At 47.5% G+C, this 20,621-nt stretch overlaps 1 protein-coding gene across 3 annotated transcripts in view; it reads left to right on the plus strand.

The window, feature by feature from the left end:
• Positions 1–17,602: 17,602 nt before the first annotated feature.
• Positions 17,603–20,621, plus strand: part of WNT11 (Wnt family member 11) — a 32,040-nt gene continuing 29,021 nt past the window's right edge. Inside the window, exon 1 of one of the 3 annotated variants that reach the window (XM_075050246.1) lies at positions 17,603–18,382. The gene's annotated coding sequence lies outside the window, so the exon portion shown is untranslated. Of the gene's footprint in view, positions 18,383–18,767; positions 18,793–18,862; positions 18,881–20,621 lie in introns of those variants that run through there. The other 2 variants (XM_075050245.1, XM_075050248.1) reach the window with 2 other exon arrangements.

Raw genomic sequence — 20,621 nt, forward strand, 5'->3', positions numbered from 1 at the left:
TACACTTCAAAGTCTTCTGGGCGTGGGGTCCCAGTGCAGCTCCCAGCACTTGGTTCTTTTCTCAAGCACAGTGGAGCCTTTGTTTTGTGTTTGGAGAAAAAAAAAAAAGTGACAAACCACGCTGTTTGGAGAGAGCTGGGATTCGCTGCACTCCTGCTTGCGGGGATGCTTTTCGCAGGGTGAAAACTCGCCTGTGGTCTGGGGGGGTGTGTGTGTATGTGTGACAAAAGGGAAACACAATCCATTTTCACACTGATTTTAATAATTACCCTCTTTATGAACAGTCCTTTGAGGCTGTTACCTCTTGGGAGCGGAGGAATTCCCTCGAGCGCATCAGCCGCCGGGAGAAGAGGCATTTTCACCATCAGCAGCAGCAACCCCCTTTGGGGAGGATGCGCCTCGTATTTCTCAATATCAGCCCCTTCCCTCGCCCCACATCCGTGTGTGCTTCCTAGCAAAAACCAACCGCTCCAGCATCCAGTCTCGTTTTGGGGTGAATCCAGGAGATTGAGTTATTATTGCAATGATCGGCTTCACTCCCCATTAAAAATCTCACTCTGCTTAGTAACAACCACTGGGCAAACACTGTTTAGATCCCCCCGGCTGCTTGATTTGCTCTGTGCAAGTTCAGGTAGATACATACCTGGCAGCAACGCAGAGTTATACCTTCCTTTACATAAACTAAAAGTTAATTTTCCCCCAGGGCGGAGGCTTTTCCAGCCCTTTAAATCACACCCGCCCTGTTTTGTCTCTCCTGCCTTTATCGTTTCTTCAGCGAAACGTCCGTCTGTCCGTCCCCTCTGCGCTGCCGTACACAGTATCCAGCGAGCCGGGGGAAATAATCGCCCGGCGGCAGCCCCTGCGAAATGAAGTCATGGGCTCTATCTGGCCGTGGGTCCCCCTTCTCCACCTCCCCCCAATAACAGGGTTTGTGATGTGGATTTCTGTCGACAGAGCGAGACGCCCGGCTCTCTCCTCCTGATGAACACGTCCCGCGAGGACAATGATGGAGTTCCTGCGAAATTTTTACCGCTGACCTTTTCTCCGCCGCGGAGCGGGAATGCGTCTCCCAGTGAAGGCTGGGGACAGCGGAGAACATGTTATAACGCTGGAAAATGTGACTCCGTCTTTGTGGAATGCCATTTTTTTTCCCCCCTTTGCTTCCCTTTTCTTCTCCCCTCCCCTTTAGAAAAATGCAGCGCTGAAAACTTGAAAATTTAAGGCAAAAAGTTGCCGTCTGCTCGCCCCCCCTCCCCTTCCCAGCTCCGTCTGAACAAGCAGCCAAACTGTTAAATGCTTTTACCTGCTGTGTCCAAGTCAAAAGTTAAATAATGTGTGAACGAATGTGGAAGGAAAACAAGAGGCAGGGAGGGAGCGCCGGAGAGAGCCCCTCTTACAACAAGATAATTGTTACATTATGAGAAACAAATAACACGCTGCTCCTCTCCGGGTCTGTGTCCGTGACATCTTGACAGGTACATCTGAAGTTAATTACGAGCCTCTCATTGCGTTTCGCTCCGCTGCCGGGGCCGCATCCTGCAAACAGGCGGACCAGAGCTTCGCGCCCCGGCAGCCGGCCGCTCGCTTTTCGGAGGTCAACGGGTTTGCGCCGGGGTCGGTTCGTTTTCCCTCGCGGCTGCAAAAATGCCTTTGCCAAGAGGCTGGGATATCCCAGCCGGCCGTGCATGGTGGATTGGATGTTGGTGTCGCGGGACCTGCCTTTCACCCATGCCCGCTAAGAGAAGTTTGTGGCTCCTGACAACAGGAGAGACGTATATTATTCTTGTTAACTTAATAGCGCAGTTGCCACATCTTTTCTTCCCGGGGCTTGTTTGCTGTTCCTTGATGCTAGAAAGCTTTTGTTGCCTAAGCCGATGCGTTCCTGTTCACATAGAGATGCTGGTTTAACCCTGCGTGTTTCCACCGTTGCTGAATCTCCTTCACCGCAGCTCAAGTCCGGCACTCCTTCCTCCTGCAAACCCTCCGTCGGATCACCCATCCCACCTTCGTCCCTGTGGTGGGGTGTCCTGGGTGTCCGTGAATTATTTTTAAGTGCTTACGGTTGGGTCAATGTGGTAAATGCAAGGGCCTTTGGTCCCTTCTGGACATCGATTCATCTCACCTGCATCAGCGACCAGATGTCTTTGGTTGCCCCGAGCTGCCTCTGTGTTTGATGGAGAGTTTCTTGGAGAGCAGTTCATCTGTCTTCTCCCACAGCTGCATTTAGGAGAAGAGGTGTGTCAAAGTGTCCCCCTCTCTGTGTTGACTCTAAGGGAAGCTGGACATTACCTCGGATGGAGGGGACATGCTGATGAATGCATTTGGTCAGACATCTCCTGCCCCATGCGTAGAAATGTGTGGTGCACTCATTAAGGATGCTAATTTATTCTTCCCTTTCTTTTAATATTGCTTTTATTGTGGTTCACATTCAGACAGAGGAGGAATTTGGTGATGGAGGAGTGATGTGGGTTTTCCTTCAAACTCTTCCCCCAGACCTGCGTTTGTCACACTGGTCCTGAGTTTCTTAAAGGGAGGGAGCAAAGAGAGAAGGCTGTACATGCACCGTACGGAAGGGGCAACATCTCTTCTGCTGCCCGTGTTAGGTGGGATGAGCCCAGGGCCACCAAGGCTGACCCAGCAAAATGGGTTTGTCTGCATCGCTGACCAGAAGGACGCTAGAAGATGAGCCTGAGGCCATCCCGATGGTCCACGCTGCTCACCCCACCTGCTCCATGCCCAGCCTGGACCGAGCTTCCTCAACAGTCCTCATGGGCATGGAGCGTGAGTCTGAACCTGGTTTGGCCCCTTCTGTCCCATGCATAGACCTATAGCACCATCTCAGCAGGCTTCACACCCTCAAGCATCGGTTTCGTGCTAGAAAACACCACTCCGGTGGTCTGCAGCACAGCCCGCATATTATTTCAGACAGTTTAACTTGGCCAAAACACACAAAACAGTTGTTATGTCTTGGGGCCAGAGGGGCAACACGGGAGCTGGGGGAAAGCCGGCTCCGTGTGCGGTGTGGGGGGGACGTGCTCCAGACAGGGACAGCCCTGAGTGATGTGGACACCCACCGGACCATAGCCCTTGGCCTCAGGGCCAGGGACACTTGCTAGGCAGTACAGACATGACCTAAAAATCCCACTGCTAGGAGCTTCTGTGTTGCTTTACATGATCTTCATCCATAGCCCGACACTAACTGCAACTCCTTGGGTGTGGATGTCTGGCTACGTCCACAGCACCAGGCTATGCGGAGTGAAAAAGTGCTGAAGACTTGTCATCCACAGTTCAAAGCGGTGGGTTTTTTTGACTAGCTATAGCCTGGACCCATTCTTGGTCGGCGTGTGGTAGGTGTTCCCCTGGAGAGGGTCTTTGGTTTGGGTTTGTTGTGAAGCATCAGTGGAGATGCAGGCCCTCCCCTTGGAGAGGTGTGATGGTGAGGAAGACCATGAAAACCTTCCCCCCCCGCCCAAGTCCATGTTCTTTGACTTTTGCTCCAACTTTGAAGTTAAAATAAAAGCAGAAACTTGAAAGAAAACCTCATCCCAAAGCTTCCCAGAGGCGGCTTCACCCTCACAGCCATAGCGAGCCCACAAGCTGTTTGCTCGGGGTAGGGTACCGTGCCCCGCGCTCTCACCAACGCTCGGCAGAGTCTCGCCTCCATCTCAAACCCCAAGGCCAGAGGATCTCTGTCTGCCCAGAGTTTTGCTTTTTACTTGCACCCCTCTAATAATGATGTTACTATTCCCCTGGTCATCTTCGTCAATACAAATGAATGTGTCCTGTGTCTTTTTCTCCAAGGATGAATTTTGATGAGTCCCTTCAGCTATTACTTTAAGGTACATTATGGATTTCCTATGATCAGTGCTTTCTGACTTTCTAACTTGGTTGAAAAATTCCCACAAAGAAAATAATCAATCGCGAGTAAATAAGCATTGCCACACACTCCACAACAAATTTACGATCTGGATACCCTCAAGACTTCTAAGTAAAGACCACGTATTTTTTTTTCAAACATTTTATTTGGCAGATGTTCCTGGAAGACCAGGGCTCAGTGGTGGGGTTGGGAACTGACTGAACAAGACCCATAGCCCTGCTTATGAGATTGCAAGCATTTTTAAAGCTCTTGGAGAAAACACTAAACAAAATAGTTTGAAATTAGGTTGAAGGTACTTTCTCAAGGGGTTTTTTTCCCCAGAGGCAAAATATATCACACAAGGCTCTCGTCTTTCTATCGCTCACAGATAGAAAGGAAGATAACTCATTTGATGTTCACTCCTCTGAGTAGACCTGCTTCTAGCCTACCATGCATTTTTAATATTAGTCCCAAAAACATTCCAGGTACAGTTCTAGATGCTGGAGGGATTTCAGAAATGCTTTTGTGCTGCATGCCAAAATCCTAAAAGCAGGGCTAGATCATGTCATCAGTTTTCAATCAATCCTCTCTGTGCCTCTTTTTGTAAGTTGCTAAAAAAGTTATACATAAAATGGTGAGCAAATACTTTCCATATAGCTTAAAAAATGAGGTTCCTTATTGCATCTGCTGTAGGTGGTTTGGGGTGTTCTGCTGAAGGACCTGGTCCTGTCTGGGTTTATATGGCAGTGGCAAGAAGAGGGCAATACTTTTGCTTGGCTTAGTTTGCACATTTGCTCTAGTTTGCACCAAATTTGATCATCATATTTTACAATTCCATTCCAAGCAGGAAATCTAGACTATGGATCAGTGGCTGCCCTAATTTTTATTGGCAAATCATGATCTTTATTGGTGGAATTATGAGCTAGCTGGACTTTACAGTCTTTGTGTAATGAAGCCAATATATTACTACCAGTGTGATGTTTTAAATTTAATGTAGCAAAGAACAAAGGTGGCTTTCTTCTTGCTTTCCTTGTCTTTCTCTTTCTTTCCTTCTCTCTCTTTTTTCTTATTCCCTCTTTTCCTTCTTTTCTTCTCATTCTTTTCCCTTCCTTCCTTCCTTCCTTCCTTCCTCCCTTCCTTCCTTCCTTCCTTCCAATCATTTAGGTTGGAAAGGACCCTTAAGATCATCAAATCCAACCATTAACCTAACACTACCAAGTCCACCACTAAACCATGTCCCTTCTGCATTGACAGCAGGTTGGTCACTCCAACATGGACACAGTTACTTTGACAAAAGAGCTTGGTATTAGAAGAAGAAAAGAACCAATACTAGCAAGATGAAGGGGTTTTGCTGGTGCAGCTGTGGTGAGAACTGCATCTTTACCCAGCTTGGGCCCACTGATAAAGTGAGATGGAGCCCTAAATCCAGAGATCACAGATATAAAAGTCACTCTGGACTTTCCTGTTCTGTTTTTTTCCAAGCCAGAGATCCACATTGCCAAAAGCATCCTGCAGCTTAATAATCCTGGTGATTATGCTAGTCTGAAATGGGAAAGGCTTATTCAAGTCCCCTGCAGAGGAGTGTTTGGAAGGGACAGCACTGCCCAGCACCTTTGGAGGAAGCAGAGCTGGCTGGATTAGACACCCACCTTCAGGAAGGCTGAAGAAGGGGGAGATGAATCCAAACTCTTGTGGCTAAGGTTTTGTGGTTATGGTTGGGTGGCACCAACCATCACCTGAAACGCAGCAGCTCCCAACCAAAATGCCAGCTCTGACCTCAGCTCCAGGGCTCCCAATTGCCCTTTGAAGCATCCTCTCTCCCTCACTGCCTATGGAAGGTCCAAAGGATCTCAGACAATTACTGTAAGTGCTCAAAATTATCTGGCGTGAATAACCCCCCCTCCCTTCATCTCCCCCAGGGTCTGCCCCAAAGAGTTGGAGTCAGGATGGGAAGGTCAAGGAGAGGAATAGGGACATGGGCTGAAACCATGGGCTTGGCAACACCCCCTGGTCACTGCTGGAGAATCTCCGTTTCTAAACCAGGATCGAACCCACCAAATTGCTCACCAGCAATAAGCTTCAGCAGTACTTTGTCTTTCACTTCCAAAAAGTTAAAAAAAACCCCACCAGCCCTTTTTGTGATTTTTTTTTTTTTTTTTTTTTCAGGATGGGAGTGATCACAGTGGTGATGCAAAGGATGAGAAGGATCTGGCCCCTGGTGCTGCCGGAGGTGGTGCTGGTGCCAGAGGAGCACATCTGGCTTCTAAGATCCTGGGACAGGTTGGCAGCACGAGCAAGAAAAAGCGATGATTTATTTGTAAACCATGCAAAGTTACAACGGTGTCACCGCAGCACAATAACCATTGAGTCCCACAGTACCAGTTTTACAGTCTCCATCCAGACCAAAGCATTGCTTTAATATTGCTTGCACATAATCTTCAGTTTGTAACATTTACTTAATTCCTTATTGTTAAAAACCCCAGAGGAGGAATAGGCTAGTCCTAACCTCTTCTGGACCACAGTTCTGAGCTATTAATCTGTCATGTCAGCATATTTTATTAATATTGTTTTCCTGCGGACGATAGATGGAATACATCATAAGTCACTTACCATCTGCTCTGTAAGTGCGTTGTAAAGTATCTTTCTTCCACAGATTATTGCTTTGATAGATTAGGGCTTTGTACAGCCATGATACCTCATCCCATCAATTTTAAGCTCCCAGGAGAGCCTTCACGGCTGAAGTATCTGATCAATGCAAAAGTCTTTAACGGCATCTCACTGTGTCCCCGCAGGCTAGGAAAGTGCTATTACACCCGCTTTCCAGATGAGGACACGGCGTCCCGGTTTTGTGCTGCATTGCTTTCATTAAGAGCGTTTTCTCCTTCTCCTCCATCCCTAGGCAGAGATAAGCAGGTCTAGAGGGGAACAGCCTTTTCTCCAGACTGAATCGGGGATGGATCTGGGACTGGAAGCTTTCCTAGAGGTGCCTTGTAGCATCCCAGCCACCGAGCCATCTGCTCTTTGAGCTTGAACACGTCTACACAACCCGTTTTGATGGGCCGAGCTGCATCAGTGCGATGGTTGACCTAGAGCCCGAGCCCGAGCAGCAGCGCCCGTGGGAGCAAAGCTCACCCGCTGCCGTCAGAACCCACCTCACGTGGGTTTAGCTGTTTTTAAACCTGGGTGCTTCAGTGTGAAGAATTGTGTTGAGATAAAAAACGAGAAAGAGGGAAGCGTGACAGAAAGGGTTTATCTCCAGCCTAGAGAAGGCATCTGAAGAAAGTGGGCTGAACTGGAAGTGTGCTTGCTCCATCCCACCGTAACTGCAAAACAGTGTCACTCCCTTTCATTGCACTTTTTTTTCACATTTACAGAGATGGGGAATCCGTGGGCAGCTGATACATCAGCCATTCCCATTCTGCCTTCCCTGATGCAATGTGTTCTGCTGGTGGCTGGTTTTTTCCCCCCAGTAAATCCTTGTCCATGACGCAGCTGTGTCTGTGCTTTGCTCAGGTCTATTGAGTCCTTGCCTTGGTTTCTCCTTGAGAAGACTGAAGAGCTTTCTGAGCTGGTGGTCCATCGGAGCCACTGAATGGACGAGTGTGGCCCCAGGAACCAGTGGTTTCTGGTGGGCTGGAGCTGCTGTCAGACCTGAAAACCACCTGAACTTAAGTGGTCCTTTTGGGAAAACACAGTTTCTCTGGAGGAGGGCTTGGAAAACAAGGACTGATCAAAAGCCTGATTCAGCAAGATGTAGAGCAAGAGGGACAAGGGACATACATCTGGTAAAACTTAATGAGTGTGGGGTTTTGTATGAAAGTAGACATTAAATGCATTAACAAATTCAGCATGAAGAGCTCAGGAACAGATCAAACATGAGACCATGACGGTGGGGAATAAAGATGTCAATCGAAGGAATAATGCATATCAACCTGTTGTCCAAGGGATGCCAAGGAAACCGTGGCACTTGGGATGTGGCATTGCCCAGCTGGATTTTCCCTGCATCTTGGTCCCCAGATGCCCCAAACCAAAGTGGACCACCCCTCCTTGCTGCCCCTAAGGACTCATCTCCCACACCTTGGCATGCTCAGCATCCCAAAGCCCTCATCTACCTGAAAGCAGTTCAGCATCCTCAGGGTTAAATCAGATTTGGTATCCAACCAAGACCTGGCAGCTGAATTTCAGCCCAGCATGAGTTTTTACGATCAAATTATAGACCCCAGAAAAAGAAAAAAAAAAACAAAAAAAAATCCAGTCCGAGGTTTATAATGGAAATCATGACAGAGCCATGATTGTAGTAACAGGAACAGCATCACTGTAATACAGTCGTAAACTGGTACCGTCCTGCGGGGTATTATAAAAGGAAAAAAAGGCGTCTAAAGTGCACTTGGTACCTCCAAAAGGTCTGAGGAGGTGGGTGCCATGACTGGATGGGAAAAGGGCTACTTGCCAAGATGAACTTGAAAGGATTAAATCTCCCTCCTGGTGCAAAATGGCATCCACGGTGTCTCCGCGGCCCTGTGTCGAGGGAGGTGAGATGCTGAAGCAGCCCCTCCGCAGGGCTCATGCCAGCTCTTTGCACCCCTGAGATGGGCAAACCCAAATGTATCCATTTCCAGGATGGAGGGCTGTCTATATATGGGTAAACTCAAATTATATTGGGCAAAGCAATGCTGGATTGCAGTGATTTTTTTCATAATGTGGGTCTAACAAGGTAGAGGTGCAGCCTTTTCCAACATTTAAGTAGAAAAAAAAGTAATAAAGCTTCTGGATCTCATCTTTATTATTATCTGGCCATAAAGGGAGGCAAAGCATTTGTGAGCTGCTTGCAAATCCCAGCTTCTGAACTCCTGCTCTAGATCCTGGGTTTGCAACGAGTTTGGTCCATCGTCTCCAGGACCTCTTAAAAAGACGGAGCAGAAATGATGTTTGGCTCCGGCAGAAAGTGAAAGCCAAGAATGATACAATAAAGAAACAATGGTCACATTTTATTGCCTTACTCACCCATGGTTTCTTGAGTATGACTTATGGAAGCTTTGATTTACGCTGGTGCAAGCTTTATCTGCTGCTGTCTTGGCCAGCTCATTCTTAATACCGAGACCTATGGGCCTCTGCTGACTTTCTTGGTTAAATAAATTAAAGCAAATATAAACGTTAATGGAAGCCACTTTATTTATGGCTAGATTGGAGCACTGTCTCTTACACCATGGGTCCAATCCAAAACCCATTAATCCAAAGCCTACTGACATCCCTGCCTCAGGCCCTAACTTTGGGCTTTTCCTTCTCACTATGAAAGGGGCAGTTAAAAAATAATTTTAAAGGAGATTACATTATCCCACAAAAGCCATTCTGCACAAAACTTTCAACCCTTGGCACCTCTGGGGAGGCAGAGCATTCGGGATATTTTAGTGGCTGTTGTTTGAAGGCTAAAGATATCCCTCCCGCAGCGATGCCTCCCCCCCATTTCCTCTTCATGCCAACCATCCCACCCTCTAAATATCTCCTCGTGAAACGTTTTGCAATGCATCACAAGCTGTTTGTGGCCAAACACATTTTTGGCTCTTCTGTATGATACTTCCAGCTCTTCAGACACTTTCTCAGATTGTTCCTTGCCAAACCTTTATTTTTTGGGCTGGGTTGGATGGGAGAGAGCTTTCTGCATCATTATTATTATTATTATTATTATTATTATTATTACTATTATTATTATTACATTATTGTTTATTCAGAGGTGCTTTCTGCCACATGTACTTGGATAACTGCTGGCTTGCCATTCCAGTGTCTGCCTTAATGCATTCTTGTATGCTCCTTCCCCTTGCCCCTATATTTCACTTTCTCCAGTTATAAAAAAAAAAACCTCCAAACCACCACAAAAGCAAGAAAGCAAAACAACACCCCAACAACCGAAGAAGAGTTGTGTGCTCTTTTTGTACTGAAGAGAAGAAGGCCAGAAGAAAGGGGAAGCACAAAATGTTAAAAAAGTGGAAAAATATAGGAGTTGTCCCGCAGAGTATCAGGATGAGTCGGTAACTGAAGCTGTTGTGTTTTCATATGGAAGTAGCAAGTTCTGGGTTATTCTTGTAGCATAAAGTCTTGCTGTTATCACAGCTGTGGGAGGGATAAAAGGGGCAGCGAGAAGGAGGATCAGCTCCTCAGTGAATATGACTTATTATAGTTTATCAAGGCTGTGGCTCTTCACATCTAATCATGTCCTGTTGATATTAATAGTTTTTCCACTGAGTCAAGTGGGGACTGGATTCAGAAGCTGAAAGGCAAGAAGAAAGCATTTGGTTAGACCTCCAGTATGGAGAGGGACAGGGAATCTACCCAGGATGGTTACAGCATCAAGCCCCCAACCTTTGTGTGAGCACAAGTGCATCCTTCGGGATGGCATCCAGACTTGCTGGGTTTGTAGACAGCGTGGTCCTTTCCAGCTGCGACTGCTAAAGCACGTGAACACCCAGATGTGGTATCCGTGGCTCTGCAGGATTAGGAAGCTCCCAATCTAACAGATTGGGATAATTCGAGAAGGCCTGATGCCTTTGTATCCGTGTTTTAAAATAAAGAATACTATTTATATTGCAGCAGCGGTGTTTGGGAGCCCTGGCTTGCTTTGTGCCAGGCAACTTGTGCGCACATAGTAAGAGGGATTTTGTACCCATGACAGTCCAGTGTCCCCAGGAAAAGGATGGGAGAGGAGGCAAGAGCAGTGAAACTACACACAATGAAGTGGGGAATTGGGGCAGTCTTAAATTAACCCATCATCCCAAACATTTCAAAGACGACATGCCAGCTCTGACTCTCAGTACCACCTTCTCACCACCACATGCCTCCAGCAGCTAAACTGGCAGTGGTTTGGTGAACCTCACAGGTTGTTGAAGGGTGCTCTACCAAGCTGGTGGTCCTATAGCCCAGTCTCCAGGCCAGATTTAGGGACTGCTCACAGTTTGGTTGCACTATTTCTTACTGAATTTAGGACAAGAACCCTCACTACGAGTGAAAAAGGCATGTTAGGCAGGTGGGGTGGGATGTCCCCAAGCCTCTGTGAGCTGAAGAAGCAGCACTAGAATCCCAGCATGGCCATCCTCTGCCAGGCACATCTTCTAGAGGCATCCAGAATTCTCCTTAGACCCGTCTCACAGGGCTTGGTGGGGACCAGGTATGGAGATGGGGACAGAAGAGGGGATTTTGCACGCTGTCTTCAGACTTTCGTGGCTGCTCCGCATGCAGCTCAGCATGAGAAAAGTCTGCTGGTATTTTGCTTTCCTCTTCCATGCACGTCAGCACTGGTGGGCTGCGGGGATGTGCCCAGGTAAGGTGGCTCAAACAAGACCTCATTTCTGTTCCCCATTACCTCACATTAATGAACTCCCCATAATCACCCTGCCAAGCCCTTGACTTTTTGAGCAAAGTGAGAAATGGCTTTCAAATCTGCCTTGCATTCTGCTGAGGAAAGAACGGACTTTGTGAATATTTACCCTGCAGATTTCCTCAATTAAAATAGCTTTGTGAATATTTGTTCTGTAGATTCCATGCGATTAAGTCAATAAGCGATACGTAACAGGCTATGTTTTCCAAGAGCAGGATGGTGTCCAAGCGATAGCGCAGCTATGCTACAAGGAGGCAAAAGGAAAAAATGCCTGCCTGTGTTTTTATGCCATCCTATAATTAACCCCTGGAATAGCTCAGAATAAAATTCAAGTAACTCAGTGTTAAGTCAGGCCCTGAATCCATACTACAACCTCAAAAGTGCTGTACCTTGCTCAGCACCTATTTCACAAGGTTTTTATGATGGACATGCTCCATCATGGAAGAGGAACCAAAGCCCATAATCAGGTGTTTGTAGGTAAACGGAAAGCCTAACAGAACTGTCAAGATGGAATCAGAGAAAAGTCCCATCAAGATCAGAGAGAAATCCCTCAGGAAAAAAAATCACTGCTGTCAACAAAAAGGATTAATCTCCATTGTTTTCCTAGAAGTTTTAGATAAGAACAAAACAACCAAGCCTGGGTGTTTCTAGGAAAAGATGAAGGGTTTTCATAGCATCCCCTTGAAGACCATTCTTTAATAAAATCAACTGGAACGGAAGATAACTCAAGCTGGATGTCTTAAGAATATCTTAAGGATGTTTTAAAGGATGTGTAAGAAAATCAGAGGCCAGGTTTTTGGAAACTGGGCTCCCAGCAGAGCAAGCAGATGAGCAACTCTGGGTGCCCATAGCTGTTTTTAGGAGAAACTAGCACCCAGAGTTGAGAGAAGAGCCATGTATTAGCTGGGACTAAATGGGGTGAAGATGCTTGAAAATTAGACCCCATCTGAGCTGTCCACAGGAGCTTCAAATTTACTTCTCCAAGCCAGGAAGGGGTGGCTGAGACAGATATATGAAATGACTCCTGTGAAATGCAGGGAAGCTTTTAGGTAAAAATACAAAAGCCTGGTGTTACCTATGGTTTATGATTATCTAGAGCAGAGTGTATCTGGGAGAGGTTTTCCTTGTCTGAATGGTTCCAGACTGAGTTCAAAGCATGGTACCTTGTCTGGTACCTTGCCAGCTCTTGTCAAGTTAGGTCCTAAAGTGATTATGCCGTTAATCTTCTTACTGTCCCCAGTCTCCATAAAAAAACCAGCTTTTTCTCACAGTTGCAAATAGAAATACTTGGCTAAGATGGGGCACAGTGGGTTGCTTCCCCAGTCGGCCGTACATTCTCCACTCCAGGCCATGGATTGCAACAAACCAAGGTGACCCATGTCCCACCTCGGTTTTGCTTTGTTTTGCCCTTCGGCAGAGCAAGTCGTGTCTGGATCTTCAGAAACGTTCAGCCCCTTTGGTCACAGCTGGATTTGCAGAGGTGTTCAGCTCCCACTTAGGCAACAGAAATCCTGTTTTTGAAGGATGTTCACACAAACAGCATTGGAATATTTGCCCAGGAAGGGTGGCAGCAGGGATGGCTGACTTCAGCCCTGCAAAAAGTCCACCTTCTTTTCTGCAAGTCAATCTTGTCTGAAAACCTCCCCGAAGGCTCTTTGGATAACCTGGCCCTAATGCTGCCTTCCATGAGATGGTCCCAAGACCCACTGAGTCAGAGCAAAACCTGGCACGGCATTCTTCTGGTCCCTGCTTCCCGTCACAGAATCAGAATGAATGTTGGAGTCAGGAACTAGATTAAAAATGGGCAGAAATAGGGATGTCTAACAAATTTCTTGCTCACAAATGAGGTGTTTTTACTCTCAGCCAGCATTTGCAAAGCTGGGACCATTAATGGCAGACGCTTCCCTGAACATTTTACATTATTCCTCCTATTCCAAAAAGGCTATTCAGGCATTTTATCAGGCAGTCGGTCTCCGTCTCTCCACTCTTGCAAATCACTGTTATTAATTATGCACCCACTGCTAAGCTTCCCTGCAAGGAGGACTCCAGCTCCAGCACCGCAGCAAGGGAGGGGTTACTGGACTTCTTCATAGGGAAGAGAAAGCGCTACCCCACCCTGAAGGGATCCTTCAGCTTTGGAGAGAGGAGCTGACAGCTGGTTTTTATTAGGACGGAGGCCTTTAAAAGGCAGTGTTGGGGTAGGGGTGGGACCTTTGGTCCGGAAGAGAAGCATGTTCTGCTCAGTCCCTGGGCTGGAAGGTCGAGCTTGCGTGGTCTCCGGCCAAACGGCGCGAGAGTCGATAAAATCTTGCTTTGATTTTGCTCTGGCTGGTGATGGGAGCTGGTGCAGTGGGACAAGAGTTGGCCTCTGCTGTGGCTCGGACTGGGCACGGACTGGGCAATCCTACAGCACAGGTGATGAGTGATGGTATGAAAGACAAGGTGAGGGAGACAGACGCCACTGAAATTTAGGGAAAATTAGCTATGGCTGCAGCTCTGAATCCTGCCCCTCTACAGGCAGGTAAGCAGGATGTTAGTGTATAAAAATCTCTGTTATTTAAGGGCAGGGAGAGAAAAGAGGTGGAATAAAGCAGAGCTGTGAGGATTCAGGCTTGCATTTCACCCTGGAAAATACTATAATCTTCTGCAAGATGTGTGGTGGGGGAAAAAATCTCAAGTTGCTGCAATCTTTCTGCTATGCAGGGATGGCCCTGCTGGCCAGAGGAAGGACAAACAGTGAAGCATAGCCTGTATACTATAGGTACGAAGGAGCTTGCATATGGCCTCTGTAAGATCTGGCCTCTGTCACCAGGATTTGGCCACTACAAGGAGAACAGCTGAGCTTTCAACTCCCTCTGGCTGCACCTTCTTGGGACAAAAACCTCTTTTTTGTGATTTGCCTTAGTGCTGCCACGCACCACGGAGCTGCATCCCCTCCACGCACGTGGCGGTGCGATGGATGCTCACACATTGCTGCTCTGCAACCCGGTCCCTTCTCAGTCCCTGCCAAGCTGTATTCTTGTTTTAACCTCCCGGCTGGCTTCAGATCAACCTTATGTTAAAAAAAACAAAAACAAAACACGTATCTGAAGTTGTCTTCCTCTTCCCAGAGATGTGGCATTTCTCCCTGGATGCTGTACAGACCAGGAAGGGCTGTATCCAGTCTTGTACCAATGTGTTTACCCCTCAGGAGGATCAATGCTTGCTCTGAAGCAGTCTAGAGAAAACGCTCCTTAAGTATATGGCCTATTCTTGATTTAATTTGGAGGAACCTCAGTTACTGAGTCCTTACTTTTATATATGCTCCTGCTGTTCAGCATTTTGCAAAAGATTTTAGCATCCAGTGGTCCTTCTTTGTTCTCCCCGTCAGAAGAAAAAGCATGTGGGTGAATATTCAAAACTCATATGATAGTAATTTGGCTTTTTTTTAGTAGATGGGGGAGGCTTAAAAAAAAAAAAAAAGTCCCTATCAATGCTTGAAATTGAAATTTAAGAGACCCAGTGAAAAACTTGTATCTGCTTAAACTAGCAACTAAATAGTGTCAAGGGCACAAACCTGGTCACTGACCTATAATTTATTATTAATTAGTGCTGCTCACCAAAAAACTGCTCACCAAAGCCTGGGCAGGGCTTGGGGGATTTAAGAGAGATGTTTCCCAATGCAGAGTGTGGATGTGGTCACCCTGTTTTGGGTAATGGAGCTTAGTTTTACATGCCAGTTGTGCATTAGGCCAGTAAATGGCCACTAGCCCAAAGTTATTTATATTTAGAGCTGGAGCCCGTGTCTGAAGATGGCCAGAATACTTGTTTAAAATGGAGAAATGGCATCCTGTCACAAGGCGTGCTGTCACATGCCCTGGCACCTTCCAGCCACTGGTCCCAGCTAAATAATTAAGAAAACCCCTCCAGAACATTCATCAATGGCTCCTTTGACTGTCACATGCAGAACACACACTAATGCTGGGTGAAGTGCTATCCTAACCCCTCTGCGGGTATGATGGCTTTCATAGCTCATTCATAGCACACAGCATCTTGAAACTCACTGATAAAACCATAATACCACACCCCACAGTATACATAACTATGTCATATTAATAAATATTTGCAGAGTGCCACGACTTGGCACAGTGCTTTAGAGATTTTTTAAATAAAGGAGCATGGCCCCCTGCTCCAGGAGAGTTTACGCTCGGGTCCTGGTTCTTCGTGTGTTTAATGTTATCCTGAGTCATCCATGGAGGGTCTTCTCCTCTTGCGGGGGGGATGGAAGATGAAGAGAGGGTGAGGAGACACATGCATAAAAAAGAATGATAAATGATGCTACCGAAGGCAGCATGGGTGGGCCAAGGACATTAGTAATGCAATATGCCTTTTTTGCATCTATGTGGTTGGTTGAGATCCAGTTGAACTCCTCAGCACCTGAATGGTATCCTGGGAAAAACAAAAACAAAAACAAAAAAACCCCAACAAAACCTTATTTTCCAGACCAGTATCTTTCTGATATGCTAAAAAAAATGTATTTATACAGGCCAAAGATATTTCTAAAGACTAACAGGAAGATAATTTTTCCAAACATTTCTTTGAGTCTAATAATAAGGTCAATTAGGAAATGCAATCCAGAATATACTGTCCCACTGTCCCCACTTCTAATAATGGGTGAATACATCCATACCCTACATAAAGACTGTGTCTTTGCAGGCTGCAATGCCAAAGAGGGTGGTTTGCTCAACAACCGCTTGCTTCCCATGGGGCTTAAATGCTTTTGGGAAGTCCCAGCTCTGGTTTATTTATTGTCACACTGGTGTGGCTAGTTCTCTTTTATGAAAACCCTATGGAAAATTGTGAATCACATTGTCTTCTGCTAATGAAAATGGTAATAGCTTTGACCCACAGAAGCAGTAGAAAAGCTAATGATTGCTAAACTTCTGGATTTAGGCCCTGATTTAGCACTCAGGTCCCGTGAAATAAAACTCCATACGCACACTGAGGCAGCTCCCCCCTTCCCAGGTACCCAAAAAGCATCCATGCTTCGCCACCAGACCCACACTCCAACGTGTGCATGAGGAGCAGGAGACAAAGACCTGCAACGTTTCAGCAGTGGACGTCCCTGATTCAGCAAAGCACTTAGAGCACAATGTGTCACATAGAGATTAAGAGGATTTAAACATGTGCTGAAATATTTTGGCATACCAGGGCCTGGGGGCTTGTCTATGCACGAAATTGTCTCAGATTAAGTGTTTGGGGTGGTTTTAAAGTTCCTAAAGCTCTTACTGAATAACTCCCTATATGCCTGTGGTTAGTCCAGAGCATATTTATCCTATATCCTTTATGTACACATCCTTTCTCACTAACCTTCTGGTTTCTTACTCTTTATCCCACTTTTTGACTTCTGTCTCCCATGTCCTTCTGTCCTGATGAACGCCGTGGACAAGCAGCTCTCATGAACACTACAAGGAGTAGATACTTGTGCTCCCAATGCCATTTCTTTTAATGATTCCCCAGCATGTTCTCCCGTCGTAAGAAACCTTAACAAACTGCTAGGGCTCAAGACAACCATGCAGACTGGGACCGTCTCCCTCTTTCCATATTCCTCCTCCACACCATCATTTTTGGCCATTCTACTCTCATCGCCGATATTTAGACCGTGAAGGTCTGGTGGTAGGACTTGCCTTGCTGTGTTGTGTTTGCACAGCTCCGAGCACAGCAGGTGCCTACTGCAAAATCATGAGTATTACAACAACTGCTACTTACTACTTCTCCTCGTATTGATTAATAACAACTGCATTTTCCCAACAGCCCTTTAAAAATTAAGGTAATTTGGAAAAAAGCTATTCATACAGAAATCAGGGCATTTGCACAGCAAGCCGGACTGCAATAGATATTCCAGGCAATTTCCCCGTGTAAGTAAGTCCTCCTTGGAGAACTCTGACAAAACCTCCTCCTCGTAGGTACATGTTTCTGGGGGGCAGTGGGGTGGGAGGGGGGGCTGGGGAAATGGGAGTCTCGAGCAGTTTGAGCACTTGTGGGTAACTGTCACACAAAGAAAAATGGACATACTGTGCAAAGCTGCTGGCAAAACTGGGTCTTAAACAAATAATATAGTGGCTTTGGGAATTTGGGATTGTGTATACAGGGTTCTTTGCAGTTCACATAGGAAAGCCCATTAGCGACCTGTGTATGTGAACGCAATCTTTCCGGCACAGGGACACATACATAAAAATATTATCCTATATAAATAGCTGTTCTGAAAATAGAACTTTAGGAAATTTATTCTGAGTCTCTTGGTCCTGAGACTAAAGCATTTATTCTTTTCTTTCCTTTCACCTGAAACCCACGACTAAACTGAGTGATCAAAATGACACCGGTACTTTTGTAACCAGCACCCAGTTATTCACAGTCCATAGCTGACACAGATGTCTTAAATTCAGACTCATGAGGCTTTAGATTAAGAAGACAGTTGTGCTCTTCTTTCTTAAGGGTTTTTTTCTTAGCCCTCTTTTTTCTTTTTATTTTCCTTTTCCTTTTTCCTTTTCCTTTTCCTTTTTCTTTTCCTTTTGCTTTTTCTTTTCTTTTTTCTTTTCCTTTTCCTTTGCCTTTTTCTTTTCCTTTTCCCTTTTCTTTTTCTTTTCCTTTTTCTTTTCCTTTTTCTGTTTCTTCTTCTCTTTTTCTTTTCCTTTTCCTTTTCCCTTTTCTTTTTCTTTTTCTTTTCCTTTTTCTTTTCCTTTTTCTGTTTCTTCTTCTTTCTCTTTTTCTTTTCCCTTTTCTTTTTCTTTTCTTTTTTTCTGTTTCTTCTTCTTTCCCTTTTTTCCTTTTCCTTTTCCTTCTCCTTTTTCCTTTCTTTCTCTTTCTCTAGCAGGCAATCGCCAAGCCTCCATCCTCTGACACCAGCGTGAAAGCAAAAATCAGTTCTCAACATCTGCACTTTCCACTGATTAAAGGCAGATCAAAGAAAAAGAGGTTGTGAAACCCGAAGGCTGACAGCAGGACTCAATGAGGCAAGACATGTGCTCGCAGCCCGCGTTCGGAGTGCGGGGCAGTGATTTCTGAGCCTCGCAGGAGCAGGAAATCCACCTGACAGCCCCGTGCATGAAAAGTATCTTTGTCCTTTAATTGGGAAGTCGGTCGCGCAGCCCGGCGAGCGCTAATCACCCTCCGGAGAGGTAACTTTTAAAAGTTTCCGCTGAAAACCCCAACCGGCTATTTTTAATTTTTTTTTGGTTGTTGTTGTCGCTAATCATTAACCGCTCATTAGGAAAACTCCCTTAACGGACGCGGGGGACCTGCCACCCCCGGGGGGACTCTCCGAGGGGTCCCACCTCTCCACCCCCCCGTTCCCCAGGGGGATATCCCGGCAGAAGAAGGGGATTTGGGGTGCTGCCGCTGGGTGGGTGGTGGGTGCCCCCGCGGAGCCCCGGCCCCCCGCCCGCGGGTGGGGATGCGCGGACGGCGGGAGCCCTTTTGTTATGCTAATGCGGGCTGACATCACGCCGCATATCAAAGCCGAAGGGGCCGCATATAAAGGCTGCTCCGCCGGCTGCCCCCGCCACAACAGCCCCGGCCCCGGGCGGAGGTAAGCGGGGACCGGGCACCGGGGAAAGGGTTTGCGAACCTCTGGTGGGAGCTGCGAGAGTGTCCCCCCCCCCCCTCCAAACGGCAAGGTACGGGGGTGGGCAAGAGCAGGGGGTCTGCGCTGGGAGGGGGGGTGTAGGGAGAGAGGGGGCTTGGAGGCTGGAAGGGAGAGGGGAGAGGCTGGGGGGTGCAGGGAGAGAGGAAAGCGGGGGGGGGGGACACAGCTGAGAGGCGGTGGGGTGCAGGAGGGAGGGTGGACACGGAGGCTGAGGGGGGAGAAGGAGACCCGGAGGGTGTAGGATCGATGGGCTGCAGCGGGGACCCAAGAGCTGTAAGGGAGACTGGACCCCGGGGGGCTGGAAGGGAGAGGGGGAGATGGGGAAGGGTATAGGGACACCCGAGATTTGGGGGCTGCAAGGGAGAGGGGGAGATGGGGAAGGGTATAGGGATACCTGAGATTTGGGGCTGCAAGGGAGAGGGGGAGATGGGGAAGGGTATAGGGACACCCGAGATTTGGGGGCTGGAAGGGAGAGGGGGAGATGGGGAAGGGTATAGGGATACCTGAGATTTGGGGCTGCAAGGGAGAGGGGGAGATGGGGAAGGGTATAGGGATACCCGAGATTCAGGGGCTGGAAGGGACAGGGGAGATATAGGGCTGCAAGCCTGAAGGGAGATGCGGGGGAGATGCAATGGAGAGAGGATCCCGGGAGACCACAGGGTAGCGGGGGACACCCGGGGGTTGCAATGGAGAAGGGAGATGCAGAAGGCTTCAAGGGAGAGGGAGAGACCTGAGAGGTGCAGGGGGGAGGAGAGGGGAGACTTGGGGGCTGCAAGCAGCCCCACCACCCCCCTGGTCCCTGTCTCTGCTCCCCATCCTCTACTACAGGTCATTTGGGGATGTACTACCCCTCAACCAGGCTACTGTGCTCCTGGGGTGAGCTGCAGGCTGGCGACGGGGTCAGGTGGATGTCTTTCCTTCTTGGGTGGGAAAGGTGGAAAAATATGAGATGGATACTTGCATGTTTATATATAGTTCATATTGCCTATTCCCATCCCCGGGACCGGACTCTCGGAGGTGTCAGATGGGAGCGTTTTCTGCACGCAGGAGCGGGGCTGGCTGCAAACAGCTCAGGGTGAAGAGAAAAGGGAGTTTTGAGTTAAAAACGGCTCCAGTTTTTAGGAGTCCGCAGGCCACTTGCTGCTGGTTTGATCAGTGACCCAGAGCTCTCCAGAGCTGTAAACATCACGTCTGCCCCGAAGAGTCTCCCTCCCTCCCTCCCCTTGCAAATTCCTCTCGCAAATGTAACCTGTGCTGGACTGAGTGGAAAAAGGCATTATTACCTCCCCAAATAACAGGGGTGCGATTACAGGCCAAGCTTGCAGCTCTTGCGGTGGGGATGGGGGGGGGGGGTAGATCTTTTCTATTCCTTGCTTGGGGGGGGTGGTGGTGGAACCTAAACTGTGACTTTTTCAGGGCGGGGGGGCAAAGCAGAGGATGATGTTGGCTGGTCCGGGTTAGCGAGAGGGTTTTAGACCATCTGAGACATTTTGCACCCGACTCTTGTGTTGTTCAGCAATTGACAGGAGGGAGATAAGGGGTCTGAAATATCTAAATGGACACTAAAAGGCATGGGCAGGATTAAGGGTTGAAGGTTTCCAGCGTGCTCGTGGGGAGGGGGGAAGCAAAGAGCTTCCAAAGATGAAAAGATAGAGAAATACACTGAAACAAGAAGTACGCCTGGATGCTTGTGGGAGCACTGCCTTCAAGGGACACATCAAACCCGAATCTGAGCGGGCATTAAAGAAAAAGAACCCATGGTGATGAAATCC

The sequence above is a fragment of the Buteo buteo genome, chromosome 18, assembly GCF_964188355.1.
Source record: "Buteo buteo chromosome 18, bButBut1.hap1.1, whole genome shotgun sequence".
In the NCBI taxonomy this organism is placed as follows: domain Eukaryota; kingdom Metazoa; phylum Chordata; class Aves; order Accipitriformes; family Accipitridae; genus Buteo; species Buteo buteo.